The 11,330-nt window shown below is 38.4% G+C and overlaps 1 long non-coding RNA gene across 1 annotated transcript; it reads left to right on the top strand.

Moving 5' to 3' along the window:
* Positions 1–4,871: 4,871 nt before the first annotated feature.
* On the top strand, positions 4,872–6,280 carry LOC149630046 (uncharacterized). The gene is made up of 3 exons (XR_016374287.1): positions 4,872–5,008; positions 5,527–5,674; positions 6,184–6,280. It is a non-coding gene; the product is annotated as an uncharacterized LOC149630046 (long non-coding RNA).
* The last annotated feature ends 5,050 nt before the right edge of the window (positions 6,281–11,330 follow it).

Raw genomic sequence — 11,330 nt, 5'->3', positions numbered from 1 at the left:
GCTATTAGCCATGTCCTTGGAAGACATGACTTCACCGTCCTCGTCTGAACATTCCAGTCCAGCGGAATCCTCTTCAATGACGTCGACTTCGTCCTCAACCAGTAGCGGATTAGTTCCTCCCGCCAATCACGCATTGTACCATTGGAGATAATCCTCAAAGACATCGGTACTACGAACTGAAGAACGATGTCTTGTATCGAAAGGCCTATGGTAGACAACCAGCGAAAATCTATTTGCCACAGCGGTTCCGGCGAGACGCCATCCGCTTATTCCATGACCACCCTCTATCTGGACATCGAGGTCGAGATCGTACCTTCGATAAGGTTCGGGCCAGATACTGGTAGCCATCGTTCCGGAAGGACGTTACCCAGTACGTCCGCGGATGTCCTTTGTGTCAGATGCACAAGGCCCGCAATAGAAAACGTCCAGGTCTCATGCAGCCTACGGCTATTACTGAGCCTTTTGATTTGCTGGAAGTGGATATAATGGGACCTCAAGGCTCAACCAAGAAGCTGACACCATCACAAATACCTCCTGGTTTTCACGGACTATGCCACTAAATTTGTCGAACTATTCCCGATGAAGAACATCACCGTCAGAACGTGCGCGAAGAAACTCGTCTCCATGATAGTTCGCTATGGATGTCCGAAAGCCATCGTAAGCGACAACGGGACACAATTTGTTTCTCAACATTGGAAGGACATTCTCAAGATGTTCAAAGTCAAACCACGATACATCACTCCGTATCATCCACAGAGTAACATCGTGGAACGCACAAACAGAGTTCTGGGCGAAATTATTTCGATGTTCGTTGGTCGAGATCACCGAAGATGGGACGAGAACTTACCATTTATCCAGTTCGCCATCAACTAGACTACACATACCACAACAGGAAGAACTCCTTTCTACCTTAACATGGGTAGGGAACCGAGATTTCCCTGGGACTTGGACGTGGGTATGCCAGTAGCGGACTTTGTTGAAAGGTCCGCATCGCTCTCAGCTTTAGCGAAGCAACTTGCTTTGTCTAAAGAACTTGCCAAGAAAGCGCAAGCACACCAGAAGCGCTACTACGATCAAAGGCGGGAAGGTATTGAATTTCCCGTTGGTGCGCTTGTCTGGAAGGAGAAGCATCCCTTGTCTCAAGCGGCACGTGATGTCGCCGCTAAGCTATGTCCCAAATGGGTGGTCCCTACAAAATCGCAAAGAAGATCGACCGATTGCGATATAACTAGAAGACCCAGAAACCGGAGAAAATAAAGGAATCGAGAATAGCGCTCATCTAAAGCTGTATTGGTCGAAAAAAGATGTCTGCCAACCGGACGGAAGCCAGTCATCCTCAACTTCAAGCAGTCCATCTTCAGGTTCTACAACGTCACAGTCCGTACCTATACTTCAGGACGCTGGAGTCAGTACTGGTGACGAACGTCGTGAGACTCGACGAGAACGAAGACAACGACTGTTGAGAGACCAAGAAGCGCAGACCGAGTCGTCTGGAGAAACCTCTTCCTCAACCTCATCTTCATCCAAGGATTATTATGGATCCTCTTTTGTTCCCTCGGAAGAAGTACCAGATCTACCTGCGGAATCTGAACCAAACGCTTTCGCCTTATTCTCAGATCCTCCAGCGGTCTTCCGAGTGAATCGGATGCCGCCAGACCTTTCTCCTCCTTCCTCTCCTGATAGGAGCTCGAGGGAGAAGTCTCTCCCTCTACCCTCTCCTCTGTCTCACCCTGACGATTCCAGTTCTTCCTCTGAATCTGAGGAAGACGATACGGAATTGTCCAACCCTGTTCCCATCAATCCTATGAGATTTGTCAATCCTTTTCGTAAAGGATGGAAACGTGAGATAGTGCTGAGGAAGAATCCAAAGCCTGGAGGTCCTACAATGGACATTTATTATCACCCTCCAGCAACATATCCGCATCAGACTCTTCGGTCTCGCCCAGACGTAGAACAGTATCTACGACTGCATTCAATCACAGATGTGACGTCTAGTGATTTTAATTTTGCCCGTCAAGCAATCTCGCGAGAACCATGGGAGACTATTCGGAACGAAACATAACGTTTTGACGCCGCCCATGGAATTCGCCATCGCGAGAATTAGCAGCGACAGAAGACTGCTGCCGAGGCCAGGAGGCCCTCCTCGCCGCCTGCGCAAGACTAAGCGGATTGGAAACAAGAGTGCCGCAGCAGACGACTTTTCCGGGAAAAAACCGCGTCGTCTGCTTTACTCAATTTATATTTTTTATACTAAATTTTGTATAATGCCAAATTGTCCCGAAGTGGCGCTGCTGTCAAACTGTTAAAAAAAAACATTTTGTCGCGGGGATAAAAACCCCGCCGACAGTCAGTCTCAGCAGTCTAGTCCGTGTTCGCGAAAAAAACCAGTTTATAATTTGCTTAAATGTTTAATAAAAGTTCTTTGTTATTCAACTCTGAGTCTATCCTTCCTCGCCATGGATCATTTGGTAAATATAAGTTAGTCATGGACAAAAAGTCCTTTAAACGGGAAACATGGGAACTTCTGAGTGTTCTTTTAATTTAAATATCTTCGTGGATCGTGAAATTAGGCCCCCTTTTCCTACGTTTTAACTTTACGGTTACAGGCTTATGTACAACCTCCCTCGTCGGTAAAGTTTACAACAAGAAATAAAAAATTAAATGAAAAAACTACAAATATGAAATTATATAAAGAAATAGAGAAAAATAAAAAAAATATTGTTAATGCGGCAGATCAAATTCGGTAGAGCCTGAATTAGCGTCAAATAGCGCCGTTACGGCAGTGCGAAATGAGTTTCGTCCCGGAAGGGCAAGGGTAGCGATAGGAAGACCATTCCAGTCATTCAATACCCTGTATGTAAAGTGTTCTCACACCAGAATGTTTGGTTTTCGTCCATCCCACATGAACACCAGTCTGGTACTTTTCTGGCTTCCAACACCATCTTCTGTTATTGGTCAATCCCACATTAAAACCAGTGTGCACTTTGGGAAGCTCCTCTCAGAAGCATAATAATTTCTTTTCTCTGTATATGAAATGAAAATATGGATAATATTGCGATCCTTCTTTAATGGTATCAATCCTTGCCTGTCTATTAATATGTTACGTAGGAGTAATACGTTCGTTTTGTTTTGATGTGTAAAGAAATCCTATTTTGATGAGTAAAGAAATCCTACAGAACCATAATATTCCCTTTATCCATAATATCAGAAGGGAATAAGAGAGAAGGGAGACGTTAGAGCCTGCTATGGTGACGAGAGTCCGACCAACCTTAAGAAAACCGCAAAAACTCTGCGCAAGTACACAGCTTTTAACCAATTTACTGCAAATATAGTTCTTTAAGTTCTCCGCGGTATCAGCCTCAGGCGGCCTATTTGTCTGCTAGATTTTCATTCTCCTAAGGCTTAGGGCTGTCGATGTTTCGTTCTTGTGTAATTATAACTTCAAGTATGTATTTTATGGAAAATAATTTTTATTTTTTAATATTAATTCAGAATAATTAGTTTCCATCTATTTATTACGTTCAAATTATCGCATTTTGGTATGTTCTCAATTTCCGTGCGTCTAAATTAATAGACCCAACCACCAAATAAAGAAGCTGGTTTGGTCTCGTCTCCATCTAAGGGATAGGATCACGTGACTAACGAAGTTGACTGTAGTACCATCTGTCGTTGAGCGACGAAAATAAATCTCTTATTTTTCTGAATGGATTAGAGTCTGACTCTTGGGGTAAAACGGGTTCTGCGCATGTCAAATTCAAGCCAATCGGGCTATCCTTTCTCACCACAAAACCCGCGAACGACATCTGAGCCGTTAGAAAAATTCAAAAGATTTGTTAGTTGGGTCTATTGCACAGCTTGATTTCGTTTATCAACATTTTTATCTCCTTCAATGTAAAGTTGTAAACAAAACTACTTTTTATACGTCAACCGAGACGTCACCTTCTTATCTGACGTCACAGCTACGACAGAAGTTAGATAGCCAATCAGTGAAGGGTAGTTGATTTGAGGTTAGTAAGACTGTTGTTACGAGTATAAAGCATTATGGAGATATAAAGTGTGTCCCTTGTCTTTTATTCCCTTCTGATAATATCAATATATTGTCAGCACGCGCAAAGCTAGGTTACATAGAGACCTAGCTTTGCGGCGCGTACTGGCAGCCGAAGCTGATGGAACAGAGTATATATAGAATACGCTGTCGTTCGAGATAGGGAGTTGCCTATCCTGTAACGTGAAAACAAATTTCTTGATGATTATGGTAAAAATCAGCTATTACAAAAATGCATGGTTGCGTTACCATTTCGTCAATTTCGGTTAATGCTAATTACAAATTTGAATTTTATAGTTCCTCATGGGATAAAATTATCAGTTTTACAGTCAAGCTTGATGAATCAGATTGCAATGCAATTGCTGTAAGTTTTTTTTTAAGAAATGTAGAGGAATAGATTTTTTTCTATGAACTTAATTTGTTCTACGATAAGTTTATAAGGTACGTTCCATAAGTACGAGTGCACTTCCTATTGAAGTTCGTAATGCTGGAGACTTACAGCTCGAGTTAGTCCGAGAACGACGGTGGTTAATTTTGCAATCCATCTTATTATTATTTAGTCTGCACTACTCAGCCTTAGGCAGCAGCGCCTCACCACCAAGCGTCGCTTTACCCTGAATCTATGACCTACATCACTCGCTTCATGACGAGCTATAATGTTTAACCAGTTACGAACTTATGGATGAACATAATATTATGAAATTGAGTTGTTAAAAATTCGTACTTTAGAAGGAGCTAGTTTAAAAAGTACTTTTTTTATTTCTAATTATTTTGCAGACATGCGAGTTCCTTCTGTGTATCTTAAGAAAATGCACCCCAAAGTTTTTAGAACTGTTTTTAAACGCTACTCAACGTAACTCCAACTTCAAAGTTTTAAAAACGTGGCTGCTAAAAGGGTTAAAGGAAGGCGTTGATGACAAGTTGCCACTCCTCGCTATTCAAATTATTAAAGAAGTTATTAAGGTATTTATAACATGGAGAATAAATTAATAATATTTTCAAATTGATGAAAAATAAAGGAGAACTTCAGCTAACATAACTGATTACACCTTTAAAGAACGGAATCCTTTTTCTAAACATATAAAAGGAATTTAACATTGAAATTAAATTAATAAGTTACATTAGCATTTAATTAGTTATTAAAAAAATTCAGGACTACTGCGCCGCCATTGCAGGTTTAGTAGCGTCTGCTAAATCGAACTTACCTTACCCTTACCTCTCTCAGCCTGTGAGAATTCAATCAATTCCGTTTGGGGTAAGAGAGGTTCGATTTAGCAGACGCCACGGATGGCGAGGCAGTAGTCCTTGATCGTTTTTAAGACTAATTGAATGTAATTGAATTTTCATATTGTAATAAGAGATCATTTATTTATTTCATTTTAATATTTGCTTCCTTTTATATGTTTAGAAAAAGGCCGTTCTTTTAAGGCATAGTGTTTTGTTACCTGCACTTTTCCATTAAATGCGATGCTACTTAATAGATTAATGGCGTCACCAATGAAATCCTGGCCTCTGTTAAGAAAGTGGAGCTTCTTGAAGTAATCAACCAGTTTTTTCTCGAGAAGGAAATTAACAGTTCAGCGACTGATGTCTTAAATATTCAAGTACAATGTTTAAATTTAGTCTCGGGTAAATACTGAGTTTTATTATTCCTATAAAATCCTGTGTTCTTCAACCTGTTCTATATTATCCTATAATTTCATCATTCGGAGATATTTCGTGAATGTTTCATTATGCGGACTGGTCTTATAGTTACTAGAAGCCTAAGTTCATAAGATATGTTCCGTTCCACAAGTTTGTCACTGCTTGTTACAAACTGGAGCTTGTCATGAATAGATTCTGGTAAAACGACTCCTGGTGAGTGGGGCGCTGCTGTCAAAGGGGGCTTAGTAAAGCAGACTAAATAGGACATAGATGCGGAAGTTCTGCAAAATTAACCACCACCACCGAGTGTAGGCCTAATCAATTCACTCGCTTCCCTCAAACTAGTTATCTCGAGCTGTGTAAGTTTCTCAGTAGCATTACGAACTGTATAGGTTATATACGTCATGCTTATGGAAGGAACATATCACTTATAAACTTACGTCGATGCTGTTAATGCCATGAACTTCTGAAAGAAATCTTTTGATTTTTTTTAGTTCTTTGCCAAAATATAGAATCCAGCAAGGTCGTAGCCCAAGGATTAAATAGTTTTATTACCGCGGTTTTCGAGCCGAAATTGATTTTTAATTGCCATAATAAGAAGTTCGAACTGGGGTAATTATGGCGTAAGGTATTGCAAAATTCTAAAATTTAATTGTTCATTAATTCTAGCATGGTCATTGCTCCTCAAGCATCATATATATTAATTAACGCCAGGGATATCTTCACGCCTCATGTTTCCAATGTCATACGAGAAGAACTCATACAAACGTTAAACGACTCTTGTTCTTTAATTAAAAAGCATCATTTTTAAAGTCCGTTTCTAGTCCAGCGAATACAGTTCTGCCTCTATTGTCAATGTTCTCTGAGTGTTTTTGATCAGATCAGAAGTGTTCTCCATTATGTCTTGAATCATTTCGTCTAACAATCCATGCTTCTCCTTTAATTTCAAAATTTAAGTTGCTTCGATGAGCTTTTGGACTGACTTAGCAGTATTTCTAAAATCAGTACTACTCTTAGCTATTTTCGTGTCATCATTCCCATGCGCGATATAGTCTCTATCCAAAACATCAACTTGAAACAGGTGCTTGCGTGATTTGTTTGTATTAAACGAACTTGGATTTTTAAATACTGCAACAGAGGTATTGCAACGATGTGATACTTTATCAGAATGTTTATGAAACCCCACGATATGTTTCAAGAGTAGTTTACTGTCCTTAGTGAAAAAACTACAGAAGTGGCACACTTTGATGTCTTCACGATCCATAATACTTAAGAAACCTCACACGATATACTGCAACTAGCAAAATATACCACAACTACATTATATCGATTGTTTATGGTTATAGAGATCTGCTATCATTATTATTCTTGGAAATAAGGTCTTTCAAGGTTACAATATGTTCTTCGGTCTTCTATGCTTTCTTCTTCTTATTACTTTTTAATTTTTTGACTTTGGTCTACCGCTTGAACGTGAACAGGTTGGTTTACAATCTGGACAATACTAGAATTTTGTAGTAGGGGCTTTGCGCATATCTAAACATGTAAAATGGAACCATTTATATTTTCAGTTTTGGTTATCGCAGGCAATAATTTTCTTGCTTTCGCCTTGACCACAATAGCAAAATTTGTCAGGCACTAATTGCACATTGTTTATTGCTGTATTTACTGACACGGTTAGAATACCCTTGCGGGGAATCTTTGGCGTATAATACTGATATATTAGTTCTGGTAGAATGTAGTTGTCAAAAAATGAAAGTGCTTGCTAATGAGCATCGGCCCAAACCTCAAAATTCGGGGTAATTCTTTCACTTTTCAAACCCTGCGGGGATCATATTAAAAAATCACAGTATGGCTAACCACATAAAATTATTTGGATTGCACTTCGTAATAATATGCATGAGTTGAGTTCAATTTAAATACTTTGGAACTTTCACATAATTTCAAAGGAGAATTTTTGGAGTTCATATATTCTTCCATGGTGAGATCTTTCCCTGAATATGGATATTTTACTTCTAATATGCCAGATCCACAAAAATCACACGTGATGATTCCGACAGGGGTTGCTCGCATAAAAGGATGCTTGGGATTAATTACGAGCCATGATTTCCAAATTTTGAGGTTTTCGTGCTTGTTATGGTTTACCTCCAAAAACTTTGTCTTCGTTATTAGTGCCCCGTTCTGTAGCCTTGGAAGAGAAACTAATATCAGGGTTGCAAATTGATTTTAACAATGACAGCGAAGGATTCAAATAATCTGTTTTGTATGCGGCTTTCAGATTTGAAGCTGTTATCCTTCCTACTTGTTGCCGGAACCAGTCTGGGCTCTTTGCTTGTCCCTTTTTTGTCGGTATCTGAATCTTCTTGGGTGATGTTAATATTTTTCTTGACTTTTTGGCAAATTTCTAGCACCTCCTTTAAAGGCAAATCATCAGAAGGCGGCAAGTTATCTATCACAGTATTTCTAAGGTTAATTAATGGCGCTGGTAACGCGAGCGATTTAGGAATCATTGCAAATTGTACGGACTAGTTATCGATAAAATCACAGGTTTTGTCTTTGACGTTGATAACACTTCGTAAAACTTTTCCAATTCTTCTTTGGTTGTTGTAGGAACTTCTCGTTCTTTTCTTGGTCGGTTTCGGTTAGCAGAACTATCATCCGAAACTAACAATTTGTCGAGCTTTCGTTTTCTTTGTTCAGCGGAGGTGAAATCAATGTCACGGGTGCGTTTAAAGGGAACTTGTTTTACGTGTGGTACAAACCATTGGTTCCGTTTATCTGTGCATGATTCAGTTTTTAGAATTGAAATACCAGCATCTATCAAAAATAGTACAGCACTTACGTGCGAACATGACTCCCCAAATCCTGCCATACATGAACAATGAGCAGTTAGTACTTCGCCATTTTCCCTTGCTGATATATCCAACTATGAAGGTACTCATCGTTTGCTCTTTGAAATTGTTTAACCTTAATAATTATATCATCATTGATACAAACAATGAAATCTGAATGTTATTTTAACAATAAAAACTAGCCATTCCTAGCAAAACCTTTTTTATCCAGCCTTTAACTAGAACTCTTTTAATGTGACCATTCGTTAAAAAAGTATGTGCTTCCAAGCTCTTGTGATTTTTCATCTGGTTCAAAGTCACTGAATTTGTAGTATATAATAAATAATAGGATATTTCAGGAAATTGAATTTTCTGCCATTGCGATGCATCAGTAGATTACTCCATTACGCTGTCTTCGTAAGGATCGAAACCAAATAATTTCATAAATTTATTTCCATACGTTATTTGGTCCTCTCGGGAAAGAGTTTCTTTTTAACTTTTGAAGAATTCTGTTGCCTTGTTTTTGCTCATTTTATAAATAAATGTATGAACTTCCAAAAGTTTCAGGTGCAGACAGTTTGCAGCTTAAGGTTTTAAATATAGCGAAGGCTTAACGCAATGGGCGGATAAAAATTTAGGGAGCGCGGTGTGATAAAAATAATGGCTGTAAATTATGAAATCGGTATCAAAAGAAAGCCCTTACAAAATATCTAAATTGAATTAATAAAGTATGAAAACAAACCTTAGTCCATAGGTCTTGTATGGGAAAGTGTCCGCCAGAAAAAATGGCAGCACTACACGGGGAGGGGAAGAGGGGATGAATTCAGTGGGAAATGAACGGATCCCCCTTTAGTGAAAACTATGTATAGCGAAGGACATTCCTACAACACAAGAATGGATCTAGGAAGGTTTTACTGCCTTGTATAATAATTTACCATCCACCTTTTCCCAAAACGATAATTCTGGAACCAATATTGCACTTGAATCACTATATGACTCATCCATTATTTTTTTCTGTCATTTGATTTATCATTTTTATAGTTTTATCTAATTTTAACATAATTAAAAAACCAAAAACCTACCTAATTTAGTGACCAAAACCTCCGGACCAGGTACCGGGGTGAGAAAGGAAAAAGAAACAGGAAACGCGGATAAAAAGTAGCCGGGGCTCAAAAAAGCATGGAGTAGCAGACGAGGTCACGCACATACTGAGTCTGTTTGGGGTAACTTTTTTCCAAGTTTTGACTATAGGGGCGCTAGAAATGCCGATGCACTATTCAAGTATGCCTCCCTATTTCCTTTCATATTCAGGGGTTATTAATCTGAGATGTCACGTAGCCCCCGAACTTACACTTTTCAAGTCCCCAAAAACTAATATATAGGGGTTAGCCCCAGATGATGGAGTGGAGAATCGTAAAAACTGAAAAAGGAGAAGGAAGACCGTTCGGACTCGGGATACGATGGGTGGCGCGTAACGGAATATAAAAAAAATAATATTAAGATGGTGCGCGTTTGCGCGAAGAAAGAGATTGTGCTCGTTACAGCGAGGAAGAACAAACGACTCCAACATGAAAAATAAGTACTGAATAACATTAGAAACTTTTATTTTCTTTTCAATTTAAATGCTTGTTAAAATGATTAACTATTTTTTCCATTTATGCTGATTGTCATTTATTTAAAGAATAAATGTTTGTTATGTTTAAAAAGTTCAATTGCTAATGATCATATGCCAATACTAAAAATAATTCCCCTAGACACTATTATAACATAGATCCAAGGGATCGAACCTAACGATTTTTCTTTTTGCATGGGAAGTAAATATATCTAAAACCAAATATCATATAATGGACCAACTTCATTTCAAAAGTGGGGCCCATCCGGGATCCCTTTTGAGCCCCGTTTCTTCAAAAATAAATTAGCAATTCGACTTTAAAAATTCCAACCTAAAATTTAATAATTAAAACTATAAAAAAGTAACTTGTAACCGTAAAATTTAAATGTAGGAAAAGGGGCCTAATTTCACGGCTCACAAAGAATTTAAGTTAACACTAGAAAAACTAAGAAGTTTTCAGGTTCCCGTTTAAAGAACTTATTGTCCATGACTAGCAATATTTACCAGGTAATCCATTGTACAAGAAAACGCAGTGTGATAGAAATAAACTCGTGTTTATTTTGAAACAAAAAACACGTCTCAACAGGAGCGCGAGTACAAATGAACCAACTACTGACAACTGACTCCGTTACAGACGGAGGCGGTAGCTTTTATTCCCGGGACAATTTGGCATTATACAAAATTTAGTATAAAAATAAACAAGTTGGGAAACCAAAATAAACCTCTCCGAGCCTAGGCGAATTTACTTTCTAAACACAGGTCCACCAGCCAATGAGAAAAGCCGGAAATACATAGTTCAAATTGGCGAAATATAACCAAGGTCTTTAACAATTTCCTTTGTATCCTCAATAATTCTAATGAGGACCTAAAATGTATCAGTGAAGGGTGTATTTAACTTTCGGCTCACTCTGAACCGTTAACACCTCCTATAAGATGAGGTGAAACAAGGTCATTTCTAGTATAAGTCTAGGGTATCTTATTTCACAGACCCAATCGTTTCAACACTTGTGGATAAATGAAGAATTAACATCCATATTATCTATTGAATATAAAAAATGCGTTTACACTATATATAAATGTAGTAAAGCTGAATTAAAAAGTAAACACCAAATTTGAAATGTTAATATCAAAAGATGTTCTTGGAATATAAAGATGAAACAGAGCTTTATAGCTACACAACTACTTAAAGAATCGTAATGCC

Source organism: Phalangium opilio, unplaced genomic scaffold (assembly GCF_054372755.1).
Source record: "Phalangium opilio isolate 3A_F unplaced genomic scaffold, DU_Popi_V2 ptg000104l_1, whole genome shotgun sequence".
NCBI classification, from domain to species: Eukaryota; Metazoa; Arthropoda; class Arachnida; order Opiliones; family Phalangiidae; genus Phalangium; species Phalangium opilio.
The sequence above is the reverse complement of the archived record's forward strand: the minus strand, read 5'-3'. Positions and strand labels throughout refer to the sequence as shown.